Source organism: Sinocyclocheilus grahami, unplaced genomic scaffold (assembly GCF_001515645.1).
Source record: "Sinocyclocheilus grahami isolate Dianchi unplaced genomic scaffold, SAMN03320097.WGS_v1.1 scaffold1240.1, whole genome shotgun sequence".
Taxonomy (NCBI): Eukaryota; Metazoa; Chordata; class Actinopteri; order Cypriniformes; family Cyprinidae; genus Sinocyclocheilus; species Sinocyclocheilus grahami.
This window is the reverse complement of record NW_015506419.1, coordinates 140,055-166,699: the sequence shown is the minus strand read 5'-3', so window position 1 is coordinate 166,699 and position 26,645 is coordinate 140,055. Positions and strand designations below refer to the sequence as shown.

Here is a 26,645-nt window from a genome sequence, read left to right as displayed (position 1 = left end):
AGCGGGGCATTTGCGCAATTTTGCTATCACCTGTGCCGTGATTGCTACATCTGTCCTTGTTATCCACATCCAGACTCGCGCTAATTCATTATGAAACATTCGCGTTATCAGCATTTGTGCACAGAAGCCACAATTCGGCCGGGTTTTAACGCGTTTAACGTGTCTTGTGGGGACAGATTGGAGATGTGGGAGTTTAGTTATTTCGTAATAGCTTCTTAGGCCCGTGCATTCGCCGGAGTCGTTTATAAATTCAAACGCCTGTCATATGGTATTCTTCTGCTTGCATGAATTGTTACCGTATGAGTGCAAGCCGAGCTCGCCACAGATCTATTTGCATGCAGTGGACATGCTCCATATTCCCGCATTCTTAGCGGTCTATTCAAGTGCATGGATAGGCACATCCTCTGCTAGTGCTTCTTCTTGGTCGCCCACAAAAGAGTCCTGTCGATTCTTTAGCGTTTGTTTTGCGTGACGTAAACATTATTATCTAAGGCAGATATTGAGTGTAATTGCTCTTATTTGCTCAAAAAGCAGGTATCTAAAGCCAGTTGATCAGTACTTGGCCCAAGTTTGCTCGGTTAGTTTGGGTAGAAGCGATTTGAATCAGTGTGCACACTAGATGCTTATTTAGTTTTACTTCAAGAGTCAGATTTTTACATTGTAAATCAAGTGGCACAAAATGAAACAAAAAATATTCTTAATGTCATAGGCTTGACATGTTATTTTTGATTAGAAAATTATGAATGGTAAAAATGTGTTTATGCTGCACTTTAATGTAGTCTGCTTTTTATTTTATAGCTTAATATTTCTATTTTTATTGTATGTTTATAGAATTTTCATGTTTTTTGATGATTAGAGTATACCACAAAACAAGTGTTTGTTGGCAGATGGAAATGTTCAAATGTTTTGTTCTATAAAACTTGATTGGACACAGACGTGGGACAAAACGGGTCCAGCAAGGGTAACTGCTATTAGCTTTAAAAAAATTAAAACAGGATGCCCTGGGCTTTATTTGCATGATGGGAAAATTCCACATTCGCAAAGCAAGATGCCTTCATTTTAAACCGAATTGTAAAATATTCACTTCTGATTTACTCATCACTTCAAAAAATCTCCTCTAATAAAAAAGCCTTAAAAACATCCAGTCTTATAAAAAACATTCATAAATAAGTTGTAACTTTTATGATTGTAAAATAATTGTATATTTGGTTACCTTTTAATTTTTTTGTATCCCCCATGTGTTTATGCGTATGCTTATGTTCCTGATTTTATTCTCCTGAAGCAGGTTCCATTAGCATCTAGCATCAACAACAAAAAAAAGAAATGGCTACTTCATGAACTCCATTGGTTTTGTGAAAGAGATGCCAAATTTGTCAACACCGTCAGATGTCACCACCATAAGATTTTGTGTTCCAATGATATATCAAAATACTTAAATGTGACTCTTGAATAAAAGCTTTATAAACAATAACATACTCGCTGTTTGTTGTGTTTGTTTTAATACAGTAATTGACTGAATCAATGTATGAGACAAATTCAGTTTTTCGTCAACTCCGTCAGTTCTGTCACCTCCGTCAGTTGAATATTTTGATAATATTTCATTGATATTTTATATTTGTTGTGGAATTGTTGGTCACATGTGAAAGTGTAATCTGTCTGCTAACACGAGAATGTGTTTTGAAATGTTAAAAACATCTTGAATACTGTTAAAGATAAAGTTGAAATTATATTACACAGTCCAAGGTAAAAAAAAAAAGCACATTTTGTTAAAAAAGAGAAAAGTTGGGAGGTTGTATCGAAGCATAGCTCAGTAGCTTAGTACATATAAGATACATAAATTTAGTTTCTTTTGTCTGAGTACAAGGTTTAATTTTTTCAATTTTGCACCCTGTTTTGTCCCACTTCTCAAGAATGACTGAGCTACAAAACTGATATGGGGAGCCTTTTTCCTCCCTTTTAAAAAAAGTTGATTGATTGATGAAGCCTGTTCATTGTGCACATTTATATCGTTAGTTGCAGTTTAATATTTGCATTTAGCATTATCTTTTCCCTTCTGTCCATGATCAGAATAGACCCGTGGCCCGTTTTAGGGTTGTGACCCATTGTCATTGTCTGACACGTCTGATTGTTTTTAGATATTTAAGATGCATTCATATGTTAAATATTTTAAAACACCAAAGAGCTTGACCTAGTTATTCCTTTTATAGCATTTGTTTTCAAATTTGTGATGTTAACAATAACTATCCAAAGAAATGAGAGGAAAATGGTGCCTACAAAGCACACCGGATGCCTTTTGAATAAATACTCCAGATAGTTTTCTGTGACATCTATATGAATTATGCAACAGTCCTTTTTAGTATGACTCAGAAAACTGGCCTACAAATAGCCCACATTTTAAATTATGCAGATCCAAATGTAATGCTCATGCCCAAGAAATAAGTGCATAATGTAGGCCTGATGAAGAGAAGTTAAGAAGACTGTGATTAACTTTATTTAGTCATTCAATAGGCAGTGCATTACACGGTAACTGTAAAGAATAGCCTGCTGTTTTGTCTAAAAAGTATAGTTTAGCCAAAAATGTAATTTTTGACTCATGTCATTCCAAATCTTTCTTCTATGGTTTATCCATATAATATCCATACAATGAAAGTCAGTGGAGTTCGGTGTTTTTTTTGGACCCCATTGGCTTCAACAAAATGTTCAAGTCATGTTTAAGGTTGACTGTCCCTTTAAATACTTAAAATTTTCAGTAATCATCAGTTCTTTCAGGAAACTTAAGTAATTTATATGACTGTTGATGCAATAACTAAATATGAGTAGTTGTGTCCGAAGTCATGTGATTGAGTCATTGACCATGTGACGCCACCTCAGACGGCCTGTCAGATGATTATGACTGTCGCAGAGGAGTCTTTTCTGCCGAGCTCTGATAATAGGTTTAGTTGAGACCACAAAAAAAGAACCTCAGCAGACCTCAGATGATCTTTTATCTTGTCTAGACAGGATTCGGAGCCTGGGGGATGTGGGTATTTTTTTATTATACTGGAAAGTAAAGATAACGGTCATAAACAAATATTCTATATTCGAACAAACGTCATCTCACTCAGTATACTTCTAAAATAATGAGACAAGATTTCCTTGGCATGGTATGAGAGTAACGTAGGTTTTATGATATATATAAATGACCTGGGAGTTTGTCTGCTCTGTGGAAGACTAGGAGGAAATGGTCTAGCGGACGGAGGCAGGGTTGAAGTTCTTGTGCTCTATTATCTTGCTCCACCTCCACCCTCTCTGGGACATCTGGATATCGGAGACCCATTAGCTTAGACGTTATATGGGGATGAATGCGAAAGCAGACCATTAGTGACCGGCCTTGGCTTACAGGATTGGGAGTATGTGTGTGCAGAGGCATTGCTTCACTGTTGGATCACATTCTGGCATGTGATGCTAAGCACTGATTTAATTTACATGTTAGCATTTGGCTGCATGGAATGCAGAGTGACCCTTGCAGTGGTTCAGGCGTTGGTGGTGAGTGGGCCCGAGCTGGAATCGGACTGCTGTCAATGACTACAGCAGGAACTCGTGGCTCTGCGTGGATCACTGTTGGAGCAGGAGAACTGATGCTTTTTTATTTATCCGAGTAGAAATTTTTTTCGGTTTAGACCATGTCTGTAAATGGGGTAAATGTACCCATTAAGCACACTTCCATATTTGAGCTTGGGTTATAAAAAGAAAAAATGTATTATCATACTTGATGTCTTAAACAGTTGATGTGTTTGTTACTACAGACCTGTAATTTCAAGTCAGTAAGACCATTGCACACTGAGAGATGTGTCCAGTGTTGCCAGATTGGGTGTTTTGAATTTGATTGTGCGGGCAAAAATGGGCTTGGGCGGGTGGACAAAATTTGGGCTGGTTTGTGGACAGTTTGACGGTTTTCAAACATAAATTGCATAGGCTAATTGTTTAACAAACAAGCCTGAGTGTGCGTGTACTAGGGCTGGACAATAATTCAATATCAATATGTATCGCGATATAATTTTTTTCAATAACGGTGATATGATTTTTAAACACATTTCCGATATTTCGATATACATTACCAGTTTCCCATACATTGATTTATTTGTGGCGTTTGACTTCGTTGAATAAACATGAGCACTGCACGTTTCAAAATCATAACACGGCGCGGGTGTTTTATATGAATGTATCTCTGAAGGGAAAGGACTGTCTTCAGAAAAGCTTCCATGGTATTTTCATTTTATCTGATAAAGGAGCGTTTATGAGAGGATCTGATTTGATTACAGCCGTTACTGGAGAAAACGCTAGGTCCTCCGCTCTCACAGCGCCTCCTGCTGGCAGACAAGCAGTTTGCATTTTTAAAAGCCCGTCTCCAGCTACATGTTTTTGTTGTAGCTCTTTATTTTTTTTTCTGCCGAAACTCAGAGCACTTTTCATACCCTTTATACTGGCTAAAGCACATTTGTTTCAATCTATAAGAATAATCAGCCTACACTACCAGTCAAAGTTTTTGGACAGTAAGATTTTTAAAGTTTTTTTTTTTTTAATTCTCTTTTGCTCACCAAGCCTGTGTTTATTTGATCCAAAGTACAGCAAAAACGTCAAATTCATTTTTCATAAGTTTGTATGCGCAGACATCTGTTGTGGGCGTTCTTGGCAGTTTTTACGAGGCTTTTTTAAAATAAGTGTTCATATCGATATCGGAATTATATCGTATCGACCGAAATTAATAAATATATCGTGATATAAATTTAGGCCATATCGTCCAGCCCTAGCGTGTACTGCATCCAATCAGTCATCACGGACGGTACTATAGTAAACACATGTACACTGCAAAGACGACTGGTGCTGATGTTGACGTTGCGGCCGCACTTATAGCCAATCACGAGGGATCAGCAGAGCAGATGTGATGATTCATGAGTCAAGTAACAGGTTTTTAGCATGATAACGGATCTGATTTTGAATGTTGTATGTAGAGGTCGACCGATTGATCGGCCGATTTTTGGCATTTTTTAATTAATCGGCATCGGCCGATTGTGCTGTAAATTAGGACGATTTATAGGCAGGCACACTGGCGGGCAGCTAGGCGTTGCTGCGGAACTCCCTCTGGCTGCGTGAGACGGAGCAGCTCACGCTCTGCAGGCTGCAGCAGCCGCGGCTTGTTCACACACAGCCTCAGCTAATAGCAGGGCAAAACAGACCATTTCGAAAGCGGGATTACATTTTACCCTACTAGAATTGATGCCGGAAAGTTATCATATTCATAAGTGCAACAAGTAATTTGCATGTGAAAGTAGAAACGCGTTCAATTCAGATGAAACTTCTGGGCTGATTATAACATGCACGTTAACTTTCCTCATGAAATGTGTCTGTGGCTCCGACAATAGCCTCCACGATGTCATATATTCGCTCGTGGCCAGCGCACTCTTAAGCAGTTATGAGCAGCAGGCAGTGCAGTATGTGTGAAATATTTTATTTTTGTTATCACTATGGCCATTTGACTTATAGCATTGTCCAGTGTTTCCTATACATTGAGTTATTTGTGGCGGCTGACTGCCACAAATAGATTTTCCAAAAGGCTTATACTTCGTTGAATAAAATGAGTGTTTCACGTTTCAAAATTAAAATGCAGTGCGGGTGTTTTTATATGAATGTATCTTTGAAAAGAACCCACTGACGTCTTTCCTGTAATGCCTGATAGCATTTGTGAGCAGCGCTTATTTGATTACAGCCATTACCGGGGAAACCGCTATATCTCCAGCTCCCAGAGCGCCTCCTGCTGGCAGAGAATTAATTTGCAGTCTGTGGGAAACTGGTGTCTGTCAGCAAACATAAACAAAAAGCATCCTTCAGAACTGTTTTGAGAAGGTGCTTAAGTTTTGAGCCATGTATTATTACTCTAAATTGGGCCACTACTACATTACTATCTTGTACCCTGCAATAATCTTTTGATCAAACTCACTTTTATGAGATTAATGAAAAAAAAAAAATAAAAATCGGCATCATATATCTCACTACTACATTACTATCTTGTACCCTGCAATAATCTTTTGATCAAACTCACTTTTATGAGATTAATGAAAAAAATAAATAATAAAAATCGGCATCATATATCTGCCATCGGCTGCCCTGATTTCTAAATATCGGCATCGGCATCGGCCAGTGAAAAACCCATATCGGTTGACCTCTAGTTGTATGAATGTATATTCAAGTAATCACAATTCCTAAATATAAGTTAAAGAGTGGGAGAGAGACTCAACTCTCAAAACGTAAATTATTGTGGAGTGAGATGACACGAAGACGCTATCATTGCAACTCCGAAATCAGAGCACATTTGAATTAACGTTAATTAATCAAAATCGAAACTAAATATCTCGGTTTATACAATCCTGTCTTTGATCCTGTCAAATCCTTGAAAACTACTAGACTTGATTAGTTTTGACTGTGCAAAGTTCTGTATTAGGCCTATGTTCTACAATTTGAACTTCATAAGAGGCTTCTTCTAGTTCTGCATAAAATTATAGAGCTACAAGAAGGTAAGCGCATTATTGTTGTTGTTAATTTTCTTTTTTAATTGTCAGATTATAGTTCCGTATGTATCAATGAATGACACAGTTTTGACTGTTATGGTGTGTGCATGAACGAGTGTGAAATATCTGCTAATTACGTTACGCTTTTTCCTATCACTTGTATTGGGCACTTTTTGCATTTAAATTGAATTATTCTGACTGCTGACATTGAAAACGATGCATGTGTTGTTTCGAGGGTATCGGTTAATTTCTTGTTTGCCATTTTGACAGTGTCTGCTTGCATATTTTATTCATGTTCGGTAATTCTCTTTAATGTAGGCTATTTTCCCCAATTTGATCCGTTTACCTGGGAAATTTATCTTACGTTATATTTATATTATTTTATCGTCATTATTTTGTTTTAAGGAGTTAAAAATGGCCCTTATGAACCTTGATTTACATATTCTATCACATTATTTTGACTGTTAAAGTTTTGGGTGGTTTTTTTGTTGGAGTGGGTGGGTTTTTGTGAGCTTTTGGGCTGGAAATCGTCCATCCAATCTGGCAACACTGGATGTGTCTCTATGTGTTCACACTGTCCGGTGGCCATTTTGAAAGCTGTCTGAAAACTTTCACCAAAAGAGGAGCCCTTTAAATGTGCATTTTTTAGATGTTTAAGCCTCTATTTTGGGTAAGTTTCACTACTTACTGTAAAATTAAGAGATTAATGTTTAGACTTTTGCATATTATAACATGGAACTTGAAAGTGGGAAATAATTACAGTTAGATCCAAAAGATAGTTTTAGCAACATAGCGCAGATAAAATATGTATGAACTTAATACATGACCTAGATTATTTATTTTGCTAAATCTTGTCATTTGAATAATTATTACATGAAATGTATTAAAAACGGTTGCTGCTCCCATTAAGCCCATTATTAGTGCTGCCCTGCAATTTTATCAACTAAATAGCTTAATCTCTCATGAGCTACATTATCTTTCTCAACAAGGAGCTGGTAACATCATTGTTTCTAAAGGAATTAAAACCACTGCTTCACTGTTAATAGAGAAACGCGGCAAAACGGTGGTAATTCATACATACACAGCCTCTCTCTCTGTCTCTGTCTGGTCGCGTTTTTTTTTGGTTTTTTCTGGACTCCTTTTTAATGGTTAAATTAAATTGTATTAATAAAAAACCATGTCTAATTAATTAAAATCATGAAACTTAAATTTTTTTACATCAATTTATTAAATGTTTAACAAAAATTACATGTTTAGGGCCCTATGAAATGTTTCATTTTTCCCAACCTTGTTTTATTGTTACCAAATTCTGTTTAAGTATGTCTAAATATTTGTAAGCATAAAAAAAAGTTTAATTTATTCTTACAATAGCCTTATGATTTTTTACTCAGAAATTCTGTTTTGTGTATTTACCCTTTTTAAGGCATAAAACATTCATTTAATCTATCTTTTAAGTAATGAAAATTAAACATTTTATTTTTTGGACAGTTCAGGAGTTTGGACTTCATTTAATATTACAATTAAAACATTGACAAATTAAAACAAATTAGAACGTCACGTGTTGTCATCTCAAAATTACGGTAATTACGATATGGCGTGAACGCAGCATTTTACTCAAATGAAATGGTCAAATGCTCATGAAATTACTCTCAGAGCAGTTGTGGAGATGTTGTTCATGTATTTATGTCCTCATTTAGTGAGACGGCAGATGCTAAAATCACAGCAAGCGTGACATGCGCTTCAGTTCGAGTAGTAAACAAAACCGCGCGTCTGCCCCATTCATTGACACAGAGACACGCAGAATTCATATTTAAATAGTAATTTTGCAGCTTAATATTTACAAATATTAGTGGGAGTTGGGAGTGCGTGCACGTGTGTGTGCGCGTGTGCATCGGGGTGGAACTCCGCTGTGCGAGATGTAGAGCGCAACCATAACGTAGAGTCCGAAATGACATGCTGTTGTGTAAATAAGATAAATAACATAAGGCTATTTAGTTTGTTTAATAAAAGAACAAGGTATAGACCTGTTCTATCGGAAAGGTAACTTTAAATGACTTCTGTTGGGATCTGGCGCTATAGATAAAATATAATTAAATAAAATTAACTTGACCTTCAAGGGGGGCGGCTGGTGCCGTTGGGGGGGGGGGGGGGGGGGGGTAGTGGCACTAATATAATGGCAGGGGAAACACTGAACTATCCGACGTTTACGTGATGGAGCAAAACTCCACCTAGACTAATCCTCCTACTTTTTCAAACCATTTTACAGCTCAAATAACACTATTTTGGAAAGAATAAATTAATGAGTGCTTATAACAAAAATAAGCTTCATATTTCTGCTTTCAGACCTTTAAAAGCATAGTAACAGCCAACATGTGCCTTAAACGTGATTTTTGTTTGCTTCTGGTGTTGTCCGTTAAGGTAGCTTGGCTTTTAATGAACCCGGAACATTCCTTTTTAAAATTATTCATGGTTTTGACAGAATATCAGTTTATTTTTGTCACCGCACAAGAATTGTCTCTTGAAATAAGAAAAGCGCAATGTAATAGCATTAGATTTCTCAGCTGGAGTCTTACAACCCAGGGCCTGAAGTTCTAATATCCCTCTTTTAACCTCCCCTCTCCCTGGGAAACACGGTAGACTCCTCTGCGACTGAGGGCTAAACCCAGATTTGCATAACTGACAAAATATGGCATGGTTCCTCCTTGTGTGAGAGGTTGGGAGGATATTGTTGATGGTAGTGAGTTGAGTGTGCTGTAATTGTTGTTTTCGGTTTGCAACATGAGTATTTACCCTACTTAACTGCTACTCCCAGGAGGACATGGCTTCATGTAGCAAAAACAGGGAAAGATGGGGGCTGTTGATGGGCCAGTGACAGGGAACATAAGCGAGTTGTTATCAAGTGCTTCTGTCAACTACTAGGTCATGACTATAGCAGACATGCGTGTAATGCTTGGCTGTTCTGAGTCTGAAGATTTGATGTTTTGAAGGTTCTAATGGATTGCCTTCTTCCTTCCTCCTTGAGGCGCAACACATGGCTGCTCAAATGTTGAGGACAGTTGTCATGTTTTCTCAACATCCCACACTCATGTGCTAGAACTCTTTCATATATTTCTCTCTTTTACTTTTTTGTTTCTCTCACTCTGTTTTCAATTATATGTACTAGAGCCCGACCGATATGGGCTTTTTGGCACCGATACTGATATTAGGGAGTAAAAAAGGCAGATATCGATATATTGGCCGATATTCTTTGTGTATATTATAGTACAGTACCAGTCAAAAGTTTGGACACTTTCCCATTCGTGTGTCCAAACATTTGACTGCTACTATACTGTATATAGCAGTGCTTCTCAAAGTCCGGACCCGTCTCCATTTCGTATTTCAAGAACACTAATTATTTCCTACTTAGATAAACGCATGTTAAACTTGTAAATCATATGTTTAGTTTTTTTTTTTTTTTTTGGAGGTGGTCCGAAATGAAAGCGAAGGCGAGATATTGAAACTTTTCCTTCATGACATGTGTTGTCATGACATCCAGTGAGCATATGACGTTTGAAATAATCAGACGACATTTCACCGCTAATATGAGTAATTTATTTAATTTTGTTATCACTTAGATTGTGGCCATTTGACTTATAGCAGTGTCTAGTGTTTCCCATACATGAAGTTATTTTGTGGCGGCCCATCACAAAATCAAAACTGACCGCCACAAATAGATTTTCCAAAAGGATTCTACTTCGTTGAATAAACTGAGCACTGCACGTTTCAAAATTAAAATGCAGCGGGGGTGTTTTTATATGAATGTATAATTGAAAAAACCGACCGTCTTCAGAAAAGCTTTGATGTCATTTTCGTCTTTCCTACCGTTTTGTATTTGATTACAGCCGTTGCCGGGGAAACCGCTATTTCTCCGCTCCACTCTAATTTCTCACTTTAGTTTATAATCTGAGGAAACGTGTGTTGATGCATGTGAATGCGACAAACAAATTAGTTGGCTAACAATGCTTTTAGGAAACGCACCTCACATCGGCTAGCGGCCACAGAGTGGATTTTTTTTCTGTAACTTTAGTCAAAGTTTGTTAAAGATGTTTCAGCATGGGTCGACGACTCGCACTGTTTCTCTCTTGTCCATTAAGCTAAGGGTGATGCTGATACCCCTGTCCCTCATGGGAGCAGCAGGTATAGGAGTGTTTTTGTGAGCTGGGGAATTCCTGCACTAATGAGGGAGAGTAATTACCCCCTCCTCCACCCCCAAGCAAAGTGGCTAATGGCAGCCATGCTTATTTACACAGTAAACAGGTGCACAGCTGGATCAAATAACTGATAAGCTGCTTAAAGACATTCCTGTAGTCCATACTTTAAAATCAGCACATTTTCATTTGTCAAGACAGAAAGAAAACTACAAGAAAAGAAAGGCATCTTTATATTTCTATGCTGTTGCTGTGCTATGCTATAGCATTCCCGGAGGGAATTCAGTCCGGACCCACCTCCATTTCGTATTTCAAGAACACTAATTATTTCCTACTTAGATAAACGCATGTTAAACTTGTAAATCATATGTTTAGTTTTTTAATGTTTTTTTGGAGGTGGTCCGAAATGAAAGCGAAGGCGAGATATTGAAACTTTTCCTTCATGACATGTGTTGTCATGACATCCAGTGAGCATATGACGTTTGAAATAATCAGACGACATTTCACCGCTAATATGAGTAATTTATTTAATTTTGTTATCACTTAGATTGTGGCCATTTGACTTATAGCAGTGTCTAGTGTTTCCCATACATGAAGTTATTTTGTGGCGGCCCATCACAAAATCAAAACTGACCGCCACAAATAGATTTTCCAAAAGGATTCTACTTCGTTGAATAAACTGAGCACTGCACGTTTCAAAATTAAAATGCAGCGGGGGTGTTTTTATATGAATGTATAATTGAAAAAACCGACCGTCTTCAGAAAAGCTTTGATGTCATTTTCGTCTTTCCTACCGTTTTGTATTTGATTACAGCCGTTGCCGGGGAAACCGCTATTTCTCCGCTCCAACAGCGCCTCCTGCTGGCAGAGAATGAATTTGCATTTGCAAGTCTCTGTCAGCAAATATAAACAAAAAGCATGCTTCAGAACTCTTTTGAGAAGGTGCTTTGAGCCATGTATTATTACTATGAATTAGGCTACTACTACTACTACTGCTACTATTACCATCTTGTGCCCTGCTATAATCATTTACTCAAACTCGCTTTTAGTTTAGTTTAAACACCTTCAGCTCGAGGAGCCTTCTCGAACGCCACCCTCCGCGCGTTGGTAGCCCCCCGGGATCGCTTGATCGGTCGGCGCCGGACCGTGAATTTAACCACCCGTAACTCCCGAACCCCGGGGTCTCATTCGAAAGCGGGCCTCTAGACGTACACTCAATTCACATTCGAGAGGGTTCCTCGAGCTGAAGGGATCCCCTGAATTTGATGCGGATTCGCCACGCCGTTACGGAGATATGGCCGTTCAAAGTTTGTGGTTTTCCATAGACTTCAGCTTTAAAGGGGTCATATGGATCATTATTTGGTGTAATAGAATATGTTGACATGCTTTAATGTTCAAAAAACACATTATTTTTCAAATACTGTACATTATTGTAGGTCCTCTATGCCCCGCCTCTCTCAAATGCTTCGTTTTCTACAAAGTCCCTCCTTCCGACAAGTGCAGTCTGCTCTGATTGGCCAGCTGACCCAGTGCATTGTGATTGGCCGAACACCGCAAGCACTCGTCGGAAATGTAACGCCCCTTACCATAATCGCGAGCTTCATCTTTCAAAATAAATGTAAAGACCGTAAATAATGTCATTAGTTTTACCATCAGTTCAAGCCTGAAATGGGAACAGAATCGCGTGACAGACACAGTGATGAAGCTGTGTAGCGTCTGGACCAATCAAACACACAATATATATTTTGTTAGCTATATTTAACAAATACTCTGTAACACCCCCCTCAGTTAACAAGCCATATGAGGACCTATGGACCTTTCCCCCGAAATGCGTAACACCCTAGGATGTCTGCAACGACACGAGGCCCCCCCTGGTCCCCATGGCAACTAATGCTGATATCACTGGTTTTATGACCCACAGGAATGTGAGTAGGGAAAATCACTACCTTTTTATAGGAAGAGACACGATGCACAGTAGAAATTTTATATATATATATATATATATATATATATGTATATATATATATATATGTATGTGTGTATTTATAACAAATATACACAATACACACTCATATTACGTAAACATAAACGTTTATTTTGGATGCGTTTAATCGTGATTACTTTTGATAATTTTAATGCATCCTTGTTTCTTTGGGGAGAAAATATGCCCCAAACTTTTAAACAGTAGTGTAGTTTTACTTGCAATACCTAGTGTACTGTCAGTAAATAGAGCTGTTTTGTTGCAGTGTAAAAGAGATAGTTGACCCAAAAAATTTCTGATAATTTTCTCACCCTAAAGATTTAGCAATTTTTTGTCCCTCCGTGAAACACCAAATGGGTTATTGTGCAGAATGTTTGGCTGCACTTTTCTGCACAGTGAAAAGTGAACAGGGGCTAGTTCCAAAATGTCATAAATCACAATAAACCATTAAAAGTAACACATATGACTTATGTGCTATATATTCCAGGACCTTTATTTTTTATTTTTTGGTTGTTTTTGGAGCTCATCGGCTCCTTTCCCCATTCACTTTCACTGAATGGACAAAGAGCAGCCAAGGCATCCCACAAAATCACACACACACACAAAAAAACTCTCTTTGTGTTCAGCTGATAAAATAAAATCATATGGGTTTGGAAGGTATAGGGGTTTAGTAAATAATAATGACAGAAGAACTTTAATTTTTGTGTGACCTGTTTCTTTAAGTATCTATTCTCCATCTGTTGTAATGTTCTAGATGACCTCAGTCAATTGAAGCTTTTGTATTGTGTGTTAAAGGGGTCCTATTATGCTCTTTTACAAAGTCTTGATTTTGTTTTGGGGGTGTACTAGAACAGGCACTAGGTTGTTCGAAAACACATTATTTTTCACATATTTTACATTATTACAACACCTCTCTCCCCAGTCTGGCATGAACAGCTCGAATAGTTCCTGCATCAAATGAAGGCCCGCCTTCTGAAAATACGAAATGTGCTGTGATTGGTTAGCTGGGCCAGTGTGTGTTGTGATTGGCACAATCGGATGATTGTAACCGCTCTAATTTCATCTGCCTTGGGAAAGCTAGCGTGTCTCAGACATGGTGATAACATTCGCTGCCTTCTCTAGTGCAGCTCAACCAGGTCTCGTCCCATCCGTCGATCTTTGTGATATCACAAACCCCGGAAAATATGCGTTGTAGTCCAAACGAGTCGTTCGTTGTAGTTTTTGAAAAGTGATTTCTGCTAAATAAAATATCTCCTTTTGAAGTGGACTTTGAGCTTTGTAACTTTGCAGATCTTTTTTATGCTCAAACAGCAACATTACAGATTAACTAAAGTTGAAAAAATGAAAAAGCATAATAGGACCCCTTTAACACTCTTCAACGTCTCTCACATCTGGCCGTCAGAGAACTGCTCGTGTGAAAGCAATTCAGATCCAAATCATCTTTTGCGCTGTGACTAAAGACAGCCAGAGCTGTTAATAAAAAAATAAAATAAATAAAAAATACTCAGCCTTAAAGTTACAGGTACAACAGCAGTTTACTAGAAATGTACATTTCGGTTATGAAATGAAAATGACTTGTCATTGTAATCAAGGCTGACTTGTAATCAGTCATCATGTTGTTTATATAAAATGACCGGTATTAGGAAAGAAACCGGTGTTGTGTGGACATCATACCCACCCTTTAATAGTTTCATGGGTAGTTTACACCTGGGAACATGTCTAGACGGCTTTTGCAATCTTGGTGAATCCTGTCCGTTGCTCTTTGTGTCACATATGAGATGTTGTATTAAAGGGGTCATATGATGCGATTTAAATTTTTCCTTTCTCTTTGGAGTGTTACAAGCTCTTGGTGCATAAAGAAGGTCTGTAAAGTTGCAAAGACTTAAGTCTCAAATCCAAAGAGATATTCTTTATAAAAGTTCAGAGTCAGCCACACGTACCTAAAACGGCTCGTTCGAACACGCCCCCACATATCTACCTCACTATGTGGGAATATTTGCATAACGCCGCCCAAATGTTCACGCAAAGAAAGAAGGCGTAACTTTTATTCTCACTGTATTGTTAACGCTGCAGCCATGTCGTGAGGACGCTGTGTGCTTCGTTGTGAAAGCAAAACTACTTTGTTTGGTCTTCCAAAAGAGGACACGACTACAAATCAGTGGTTAAGTTGTATTTACAACACTGTTCCAGAACAGTTTAACCCAAATATCCAGATGTGTGCAGCACATTTTATGGAGGACTGTTTACTGATCCTGGGAGGGTAACGTTAGACTACAAGCCGGCAGTTCTGACTCACGTAAGTACGTTTTCGTTTAAAGGATTTGCCACTGACGATTCAAACGCTAGTTTTGGGCAGTAGAGTAGCACTTGTTTGTCATCTCTCCAATCACAAATGCAGACAAGAGTTTTATGTTTACGCGGCGCGATGCAACGCAACGCGTAAAAAGACAGTATAAGTCATTATAATCAGTAATTATGTCCCCACTGGATGCAACAAATGCCTCGTTTGTAATAGGTTTGAATGTTTTTGTCTTGTCGCTCCGGCCGGACATGGCATCAACAGTATGTGAGGTGCGTAACATTTCTGTCACACGCTTGAGGTATTCAGCCAATCACAATGCATTAGATAGCTGGCCAGTCAGAGCACACCTCGCTTTTCAGACCGATGAGCTTTGTAAAAATCGACGCGTTTCAGAAAGGCGGGGCATAGAGGAGAAACAATAATGTACAATATGTGGAAAATAATGTGTTTTTTGAACTTTTAAACCGCATAAACACATTTCATTAAACCAAATACATAAAATAATGTTCTTTTTAGCAGCATCATATGACCCCTTTAAGTCTAGAAATTCTTTGATAGCTTAGTGAATACAATGGGCATAAACTGGGCATAAAAGTCTAACTGAAAGGAAGGCTAAGCAAATAATAGCTACATGTTATATTAAAAGAGAATCAGTTGATCAATACACAAAGAGGAACAGGGTGAGACCTTTCATGAAGAGGTTATTTGTTAGTGCAGAGAAGGAAGCTACAATGAAGCAGTTTTGTTTTTTATTGCATTTTCCATTTCAAATTACAGGTAAAAAAAATTGCAGTAAAATAGGAGTACATAAAAACAATGTAATAATGAAAGTTACAATTATAGGTTACAAATATACTTTTTACATTTCAAACTACAGGTGAAACCCAGTTAAATAGGACTAAAGTAAAAAAAAAAAATAATGATGAATGTTACAATTATGAGTGGGCACACTTTAATGTATAAAACACTCTTCTATCAATTACACACACATTTACACTTAATTTACTGTCCTATTCTTTACTTGCATTTTTTTCCTACATGTTGTAGCCAGTGTTGTTTTTGACTTTAACTTTTAACTATTAAAATAATTGAAATAAAACATTGACATAAAACTGAAGTAAAATATTAATATTGGATGAAAAGCTTACTGAAATAAAATAAGTTGAAGTGAAATAAAAACAAAGCTAAACAGAAATACAGAAAAAAATTATTAAAATTACTAAATTAAATTAAAATCGAAAGAAAATATAGAAAAAAACAGCTGTGGATCATTCAGGTAACAACACAGTTTTAAGAATCAAGTGTATGTAAACTTTTGAACAGGGTCATTTTTATAAATTCTATTATTTTCTCTTGTGAACTTGCACAATTGGTGGCTGACTAAATACTTTTTTGCCCCACTGTATGTAAACATCTTTTATGTGAAATATCTTATTCATGTCAGTACTAAATAAACAATAGCATGCATTTTGCATGATCCCTCTTATTTTGGTAAAATAATTAACATTTTGCAGATTCTGCAAGGTTTATGTAAACTTTTGACTTCAACTGTATGTTTGTCTGATCTAGACCTCTTATTCAACCTGGTATCTGGAAGCCATCTTTAAGCTTTTGGTATGTTCTCAAGCCATATAAAGAACTGGCTATTCAGGCCTTTTATTTCCTCATTGGAGAATATAACTTGTTGGGATTGGATACACAGCGGCCTAGGTAATTGAAGGTTTGGCCAGGAATATATGTCCTCTTTAAGAGACCGGACTGGAATTCAAGTGTAGCAAATCCTAGCTTACTTTTGCAAACATGGGTACAAAATTTGCTTAGTGTTTTTGTTCAAATTAAGGCGTTATAAATAGGAATCCAGTTTTTTGCATGGTATCATCATAAAACATACATAAGCAAAATAGTTTATTCACCTTTAGTTTATTGGCTTTATCTCTCCCAAAGTTGCTTTTTAACACTGTGTTGTTTTAGTATGCTTCAAAATGTTTGTAAAAAGCAGGCAGAATATGAGCAGAAATGTGTTCTCGTGAAGATCTGGTCACTAAACAGTCAGAATGACTGTTCAGAGGGTCTGGTCACATTATGTGTGAGCAGCAGGCCAGTACACAGTGCCCTGGTACTCACAGGATGCTCCTATTGGACCGTATTGTCCTGTTGTTTGTGTGTATGTGCATGCTTCAGTGTGTAAGTACACTCAATGTGTTTTCAAAGGCACTTTTCTAAGTTTCAAATGAGGTGGACCCTCGACCTGCTCAGTGTGATGTTCCTCTGATAGGTCACTGGACTGTATTTGACACTGGGTTTCAGCACAGAAATGGAGCTCTGCGAGAAGAGAATGTAGCTTAATAGGTCTTCACTTTACCCTCATGTTAACCCATATCCCGTCCTAGGGATCTGTTGTGCTGAATAGGCAGCAAAATGCAGCGATAAGAACTGCTTTGTTGCAGAAGTTTCGCCAACTTTCTTTGTTGTCTACTGTATTACAAATACAGTAAAAACAACAATATTGTGAAATATTGTTACAATCTAAAATAGAGATTGTATATTTTATATTTTAATTTATTTTGAAATGTAGTTTATTCATGTGATGGCAAAGCTGAATTTTCAGAAATCGTTCCCTAGTCTTCAGTGTCACATGATCTTTCAGAAATCAATATTATTCTTATTATTAGAAATGTTAAGAGTTGTGAATGTTTACGTATTACTGTAAGTTAATAATATTTTTGTGGAAACAGATACATTTTTTCTGTATTCTTTGATGAATAGAAAGTTAAAAAAAAGAAACAATATATTTTGTAACACCACAAATGTCTTCACTCCCACCACTTTTGAACAATTTAATGTGCCATTGCTAAAAAAACTTATTAATTTTATAAAAAAATCTAACTGACTTTAAACTTTTGAAAGGTAGTCTAAATGATTATGCAAATTTGATTTAATACATATTTTTCTTTGTGCAGAGACAGATGTACACTACATTGTCATTTGCGTCATTAGACATACTAACATCAAATCACCAACAGTCACTCAATGTTGCCTCAAATCGTCTGTTCTTATGAAAATATGAATGACTTTAACTTGCTTTATGCTACAGTTCATTGTCCGTGTGAATGGCCCTTGATGGGTTGCTTTAATTGTTACTTTCAGATGACTATTTACTCCTTCGAAGAGTTGCTGAGCCTTTTATTTCATTTAGAAATTGGACTTCGATGGTGTAATTTACACACTGTGTTTAGCTTTCACTGTCACCTGCAGGTCTGTGAGGCAGACGGACATTCCTAAAGGGAGGAGAGCAGTGCAAGTTGATGAGAACCAGCCTTGAGCCTTGCCTCTGATCTCTCGGTTTCTTTCTCTTTGTCATTTTTTTTCTCTCTCATTTTGCTTGTTTTCTCTGTATTTTAGCCTACAACTTGTAATTACAAACAGGACCTTCAAGAATTTCCCTGAGAATGCATAACAGAGAGTTATGTAGCCGCGTTTGGTGAAACTTCCAGAAAGTTTCGGCACTGTAATAAGAACCACCCTGATATACTTGTCATTTGAGCAAAAATCTCAACTCTCTGTTCCAAAATTCCATTGTGGGCTCCAAAGACCCGAGTTAAACCCGAGAACTCAAGTCTTTTACGAGCCCATATCCTCTCAGAGGACGAGTCTGCAGATAAAATCAATTAAAAGGTGCTGGAATGTGTGGCCGAGGCCTGGAGCTGATTTGGAGGGGCGATGCGCTGTGAGGGGGAAGTTGAGACTTCTCACAGCTGGCCTCACTGTCGCCATATAGAGGACATAGAAAGGTAACAGCAGCTGGCTCGGATAGGGAACCACAGATGAGACGAGCCCAGGAGGTCTTTCTCCCTTTTCCTGTCTGCGTCCACTGTGGTTTCCCATCTTTTTTTATCACTCGCCACCCACAACTTAAGAGTGTTTTTTCTCATTTCAGCATGGATCAACTTTTATCTTCTAATAAGGAATGTGCAAACCAGCTAGTCAGTGGGTTTGACTAATTTGGCTAATTGTCTTAAAGGGATAGATAAGATGCAATCTTTCTTTGAAAAATAGGTGGACAAAGAACAATTTAATTTTATTTATTTATATATATATATATTATTTATTTTATTTTTTGGGTGTTTTTTTAACTTAACACAGCATCTTACACTCATGATGGGCCGGTGGGGTTTGAAAAGATAAATAAAATCAAAATGTTATTTATAAAATAAAATATTACATAATTTAAGAAAAAGAGTATGTTTAAGAAAAAAAATCTAGATAAATTAGTCAACTAGTTTGTTGTTGGCCCATTTTTACTCATACTTTTCAATATCTCAGTTTTTTTTACAGAAAATATATTGTACTTTTGTAATCTCCAGGTGATCTGCTTGTGATAATTACTAAATGTTGAGACTTATTTAGGCTATTAACATATTATATTTTAATTAAACCGCAGTTGTGGATGATTATACTTTTAGACTTTGCTTCTGGTGTCCACTGTCTTGGATTTTGTCCAATGGCACAAAAAACAAAGAAAAATCAAAGTCAGCTTTGAGGTTTACAGACAAACCACAATAAGCAAATAAAGTTGAAGGGTTAGTCATTCTGTCTATTTTTTTCATTCCCTGAGTGCAGGCCCTGATGTTCCTGAGGTTGTAGGCCACAAATATTTTCCAATCTGATAATGCTTTCCAAAAGACATGCGTAGGTAGTCTCACATTCCAGGTATTCAGTGGTCAAATATTAAATGTTACTGATTTACTTTGGTGTAAATGCCCCAAAATGACCTTTTATCAAAATTTCCAAAGGCAACAAAAGGCCAAGCGAAGACAACAGAGATAAACAATGAGATGAATCTGGGCTTAAAGTCTTTAAAGTAGGGTGTGCCGAAGTTTATTGTGAGTAATGTTATGGGATGAACCAGGAGCATGTTCACAATCGTAAGTTTGATATTGTGATTACAGCCTCAAAGCAGCAATACATTGTGCACATTGATACATGTTGCTATTTGATAAAGCATGGCGGTTCCTTTTCCACTTACATTCAGTGTTTTTCCCCACTATACTTTCTGTAAAGCAGATCCGTTCTTAGTTGTTGTGGAAAATTATGGTGTACATTCCACCCCACTGTCAGCCTGGAGGGTACGGGATACTTTGAACGACAGTGATGTATGAATGATTGGTTTTTAGCCTAATTTCTTTGGAATTTCACCTCATTAGAAACTGGCCCCATTCTGCAGCGCCAAGCTCAACTCAGATTTGTCCTAGAAAATTAACATCGGAGGACAAACTTGTAAATTGGTTAAACTGCCTCAGCCAGAATTCAGAGAAAAGATCAATGTTTTTAACCTGTGAAGGTGCCTGGATGTAAAACACTCTTGTCATTTTTTTGTTCCCCAAGACAAAGTGCAAATGAATGAAACGGAAGTTTCTTCCGCATTGGCCGGCCTTCTGGACGTCTCCCAGCCCTGTTTAGAAACAGCATTTGTTATAGCGGGATTGTGGTATTTCGAATGACTGCAGTGTGATGTTGGGTTGCTTAGCGTGAGGAGTCCTGGCTTGTGCACCTTTTTGGGATGCTCCTGATGTTTGCAGTTTGGGTGCAGGCCCAGAGGAACAAATAAAGGCCTTCTTGATTCCCCACCATAGACTCAGATGCTCTGAAATGATTAACAGTCCCCCTTGATTTGCACCTTCAAAACTTGTCAGTAGTTTGGCTGTGCGTTTGGAAAAAAACGGCTCTGAATTAACAATCCACATCTCTGTCTGAAATATTTGTGTGCTTTGAATGAAGGCAAGCTCTGTGGGAAAAGTTGCCTGTGTACTCTGTTCCCCCCAACGACCCCAAAACCTCCAATTAGAGTCACAGTCTCTCCTCCTCGTGGTCGCTCGCCACCGCTGTGTGATCGTGTGTTAAATTTAAATGCTGAATGTTTTTTTTGATCGCTTTTTTATGTACAGTCGGTGGCCTGAGTGCTGAGAATGCCATTGTCTGGTTGAAAAATTTAGGAACGCAGAGTCAATAACAGTGTTCAACATGTTGTCCTCTAACACTTTTCACTTAATGCTGTTGATGGTTATCAACCATCAACTACAGTGATTGGACACTTCAGGGATCCAGACTGCGACCAAATATTCACATTTTGTGACCATTTTTTCTGCCTGTGTGACTAGAATTGTGTGTGGTCGCACTGGAGCAACCACTGTGTTGTTCAACTCATAAGCGCTGCCATTTCTGTTGCATATGAGAAACGGCAAACGAAACTGAAAGCATAACCAAACTCGTTTGAACTGCGCAGCGCTTCGAGTGTAGAGCCTGGTTTATACTCGCCGCGTCAGCAGGCGCGTGAAGGTGCGCACAGCAAAAATGAGTAACAATGAATCCATCTTTTGTTTTAGTCTTAAAAAGTGAAAGGTGTGTGGATGTATGTAAGCAAAACAGACAATTGTCTTTTCTTGTAAAACTTGACAACAAGATCGCAAATTCAAAAGTGAAAGCATCCGAAGCCCAGCTTATAACTTGGCAAAAGAGGAACTCCCGTTCACAAAATTCAAATCACAAATAATACTACTGCTGAAAAAGAAAGGGTTGAATGTTAACCACTTTCGTTTCCATATAACTGTAAACTATGATAGAAGTTCATCAGTATGCATTGATTAATCCCATGTTGTAGCGCAAAAAAAAAATATTGTGACCAAATCATGTGCTCGTGCGACCAACTGAGAAAGTTAGTCACAAAAGAGTGACCAGTGGGAAGAATGAGTCTGGAGGCCTGCACTTTAATGGTAGGATCATGGTGTCATGAGCAAAAGTACTGATAGATGAATATATCTCCCAATATTTTTTGTTTTTACTTTTGAATAGATTTAGTATGGCCTGCCAAAGTTAAAGCTGGTATCATTTAAATATGTTCAATGCTGGTAAATTTCTCAGCACAGTCTAGTATTATTGTTATCTATCTGCGTTTCTTTGTTTAATGCTGATGAGTTGCAAAGGTTTAAAAAAAAATCCACAAATAGTTTTTTTTACAGAAAATATATTGTACTTTTGTAATCTCCAGGTGATCTGCTTGTGATAATTACTAAATGTTGAGACTTATTTAGGCTATTAACATATTATATTTTAATTAAACCGCAGTTGTGGATGATTATACTTTTAGACTTTGCTTCTGGTGTCCACTGTCTTGGATTTTGTCCAATGGCACAAAAAACAAAGAAAAATCAAAGTCAGCTTTGAGGTTTACAGACAAACCACAATAAGCAAATAAAGTTGAAGGGTTAGTCATTCTGTCTATTTTTTTCATTCCCTGAGTGCAGGCCCTGATGTTCCTGAGGTTGTAGGCCACAAATATTTTCCAATCTGATAATGCTTTCCAAAAGACATGCGTAGGTAGTCTCACATTCCAGGTATTCAGTGGTCAAATATTAAATGTTACTGATTTACTTTGGTGTAAATGCCCCAAAATGACCTTTTATCAAAATTTCCAAAGGCAACAAAAGGCCAAGCGAAGACAACAGAGATAAACAATGAGATGAATCTGGGCTTAAAGTCTTTAAAGTAGGGTGTGCCGAAGTTTATTGTGAGTAATGTTATGGGATGAACCAGGAGCATGTTCACAATCGTAAGTTTGATATTGTGATTACAGCCTCAAAGCAGCAATACATTGTGCACATTGATACATGTTGCTATTTGATAAAGCATGGCGGTTCCTTTTCCACTTACATTCAGTGTTTTTCCCCACTATACTTTCTGTAAAGCAGATCCGTTCTTAGTTGTTGTGGAAAATTATGGTGTACATTCCACCCCACTGTCAGCCTGGAGGGTACGGGATACTTTGAACGACAGTGATGTATGAATGATTGGTTTTTAGCCTAATTTCTTTGGAATTTCACCTCATTAGAAACTGGCCCCATTCTGCAGCGCCAAGCTCAACTCAGATTTGTCCTAGAAAATTAACATCGGAGGACAAACTTGTAAATTGGTTAAACTGCCTCAGCCAGAATTCAGAGAAAAGATCAATGTTTTTAACCTGTGAAGGTGCCTGGATGTAAAACACTCTTGTCATTTTTTTGTTCCCCAAGACAAAGTGCAAATGAATGAAACGGAAGTTTCTTCCGCATTGGCCGGCCTTCTGGACGTCTCCCAGCCCTGTTTAGAAACAGCATTTGTTATAGCGGGATTGTGGTATTTCGAATGACTGCAGTGTGATGTTGGGTTGCTTAGCGTGAGGAGTCCTGGCTTGTGCACCTTTTTGGGATGCTCCTGATGTTTGCAGTTTGGGTGCAGGCCCAGAGGAACAAATAAAGGCCTTCTTGATTCCCCACCATAGACTCAGATGCTCTGAAATGATTAACAGTCCCCCTTGATTTGCACCTTCAAAACTTGTCAGTAGTTTGGCTGTGCGTTTGGAAAAAAACGGCTCTGAATTAACAATCCACATCTCTGTCTGAAATATTTGTGTGCTTTGAATGAAGGCAAGCTCTGTGGGAAAAGTTGCCTGTGTACTCTGTTCCCCCCAACGACCCCAAAACCTCCAATTAGAGTCACAGTCTCTCCTCCTCGTGGTCGCTCGCCACCGCTGTGTGATCGTGTGTTAAATTTAAATGCTGAATGTTTTTTTTGATCGCTTTTTTATGTACAGTCGGTGGCCTGAGTGCTGAGAATGCCATTGTCTGGTTGAAAAATTTAGGAACGCAGAGTCAATAACAGTGTTCAACATGTTGTCCTCTAACACTTTTCACTTAATGCTGTTGATGGTTATCAACCATCAACTACAGTGATTGGACACTTCAGGGATCCAGACTGCGACCAAATATTCACATTTTGTGACCATTTTTTCTGCCTGTGTGACTAGAATTGTGTGTGGTCGCACTGGAGCAACCACTGTGTTGTTCAACTCATAAGCGCTGCCATTTCTGTTGCATATGAGAAACGGCAAACGAAACTGAAAGCATAACCAAACTCGTTTGAACTGCGCAGCGCTTCGAGTGTAGAGCCTGGTTTATACTCGCCGCGTCAGCAGGCGCGTGAAGGTGCGCACAGCAAAAATGAGTAACAATGAATCCATCTTTTGTTTTAGTCTTAAAAAGTGAAAGGTGTGTGGATGTATGTAAGCAAAACAGACAATTGTCTTTTCTTGTAAAACTTGACAACAAGATCGCAAATTCAAAAGTGAAAGCATCCGAAGCCCAGCTTATAACTTGGCAAAAGAGGAACTCCCGTTCACAAAATTCAAATCACAAATAATACTACTGCTGAAAAAGAAAGGGTTGAATGTTAACCACTTTCGTTTCCATATAACTGTAAACTATGATAGAAGTTCATCAGTATGCATTGATTAATCCCATGTTGTAGCGCAAAAAAAAAATATTGTGACCAAATCATGTGCTCGTGCGACCAACTGAGAAAGTTAGTCACAAAAGAGTGACCAGTGGGAAGAATGAGTCTGGAGGCCTGCACTTTAATGGTAGGATCATGGTGTCATGAGCAAAAGTACTGATAGATGAATATATCTCCCAATATTTTTTGTTTTTACTTTTGAATAGATTTAGTATGGCCTGCCAAAGTTAAAGCTGGTATCATTTAAATATGTTCAATGCTGGTAAATTTCTCAGCACAGTCTAGTATTATTGTTATCTATCTGCGTTTCTTTGTTTAATGCTGATGAGTTGCAAAGGTTTAAAAAAAAATCCACAAATTAATTTAGGTGGTATTATAAGGTAGTTTTAAAAATGTTTTTTTTTTTTTAAATTTCCCCCCCCTTTTTTAATTTCGTTTCATTAAAGAGTTAGTTCGCCCAAAAATGAAAACTCTCTCATTAATTACTCACCCTCATGTCATTTCAAACCCGTAAGACATTAGTTCATCTTCGGAACACAAATTAAGAAATTTCTGATGAAATCTGAGAGCTTTCTGACATTCTGACATAGAACCCAGATGTGCCGTGTCTTGTTTGCAAGCAGAGGAATGCAAAGCATATGTTGTGGTACTGTCGTGAACGCACATCGGAAACGAACACGGAAGAGAATAATTTGTTGAATAAAGTCGTTATTTTTATTTTCTTTGCGCACAAAAGTATTCTCGTAGCTTTGTAAAATTACAGCTGAACCACTGATGTCACATCGACTATTTAAAACTTTTTTTTTTTTGGTGTTTTTGCCTTTTAATTAATAGGACAGTAGTTAGACAGGAAGCAAAGTTGGAGAGATAGAGGGGGGTTGGGATCGGGAAACGTCCACGAGTCGGGACTCGATCATGGGACTCCCGAAGCGCAACGGTGCTACATGTCAACATGCTGCCCACCAGGCTATCGGCTCCGACCACATCGATTATTTTAACGATGTCCTTACTATGTTTCTGGGTCTTGAACGTGTCAGTTGCGTTGCTATCTATGCAGGTTAGAAAGCTCTCAGGTTTCATCAAAAATATCTTAATGTATTCCGAAGATGAACGAATGATTTGATGAAAATGATGGTGAGTAAATAAGGACAGAATTTTCATTTTTGAATGAGCTATCCCTTTAACAATATTGAACTGTTTGGAGATAATTGTCACTGATTGGTGAATGTACGTTTAACCTACTGGATCTACATGTCTCCATTGCCAACTGTTTTCCATATTTTAGAAGCGTTCTCTTGTGCAGTCCTCCTCCTCTCCTGAGCGTCTATTTGGGGCTTGTAAAATTTTATTTGCACTTTCCACTTTATCTATCATCGTCCTAATACTGCTGACCAGATCTCTGAGAGCTTAACTGGTGCACTGGAACAAATCCTAGTTCTGGGAGCTTGTTTGGGAAGACAAATAAAAAGTCTTGATTGTTGACATGCTTTGTGTTTATTGGATCTTGGGAGCGGTCCTGAAGGAGAACTCAAAGCAATGTTTTAAGTACTTGTTTTGTGTGTGGTATAGCTAGTTTCATTGAAGATCTTTTTGGCCAGATCTTTTTTGGGAAGATCTGCACCCATGGTACGGCAGCAAAGTTCCTTGATTATTACGCCGGAATGAGAGTATAGTTCCTAGCCATATCGGCCTAGAAAATCGCAACTCTTCATTTTCCGTCGGTCTTAGTACACGATGTAACTACAGAAGAGTCGAGTTTTAAATAGGAAAAATATAGAAACTCTTTGGTCATTTTTGAGCGAGATGCTAACGGTCTAATCAGATTCAATGATCTATGCTAAGCTACAGCTAAAAGTGCTACCGCCATACCCGGAGATTGACTGAATGGATTCAAAAACAGTAAAACTTAACTGTTTAACTCTAGAGGAGTTGGAAAATTTGCCTATTTTCAAAAATAGTGGAGTGTTCCTTTAAGGCAGTCATTGCCTGCAAAGGATTCTCAACAAAATATAAAAAAATGAATATTTTATTTATGATTATATTTATTTGTCCAATTACATTTGAGCCCCTGAAAATGGGGGGCTGTGTATATAAATGGTTGTAATTCTTAAGCATTTTATATTATATTTTTGTTCAATCCCTTGAATAAAGCTTAAAGTCTGCACTTCCATTTCGTCTTGATTGTTTTTGGATTTTAATTCTATTCTGGTGGCTTTCAAAGCCACAATTATGAAAATTGTGCCAGTATATATGGACCTAACTGTAGTTGTTTTATTCAGAACTGAAAAGTATTGGTAAAAATGATT

At 37.8% G+C, this 26,645-nt stretch overlaps 1 protein-coding gene across 1 annotated transcript in view; it reads left to right on the top strand.

Annotated features, from left to right (window-relative positions):
- Positions 1 to 26,645, top strand: part of LOC107568402 (low-density lipoprotein receptor-related protein 1-like) — a 131,244-nt gene that overhangs the window by 274 nt on the left and 104,325 nt on the right. The gene's annotated exons all lie outside the window — the stretch shown is intronic.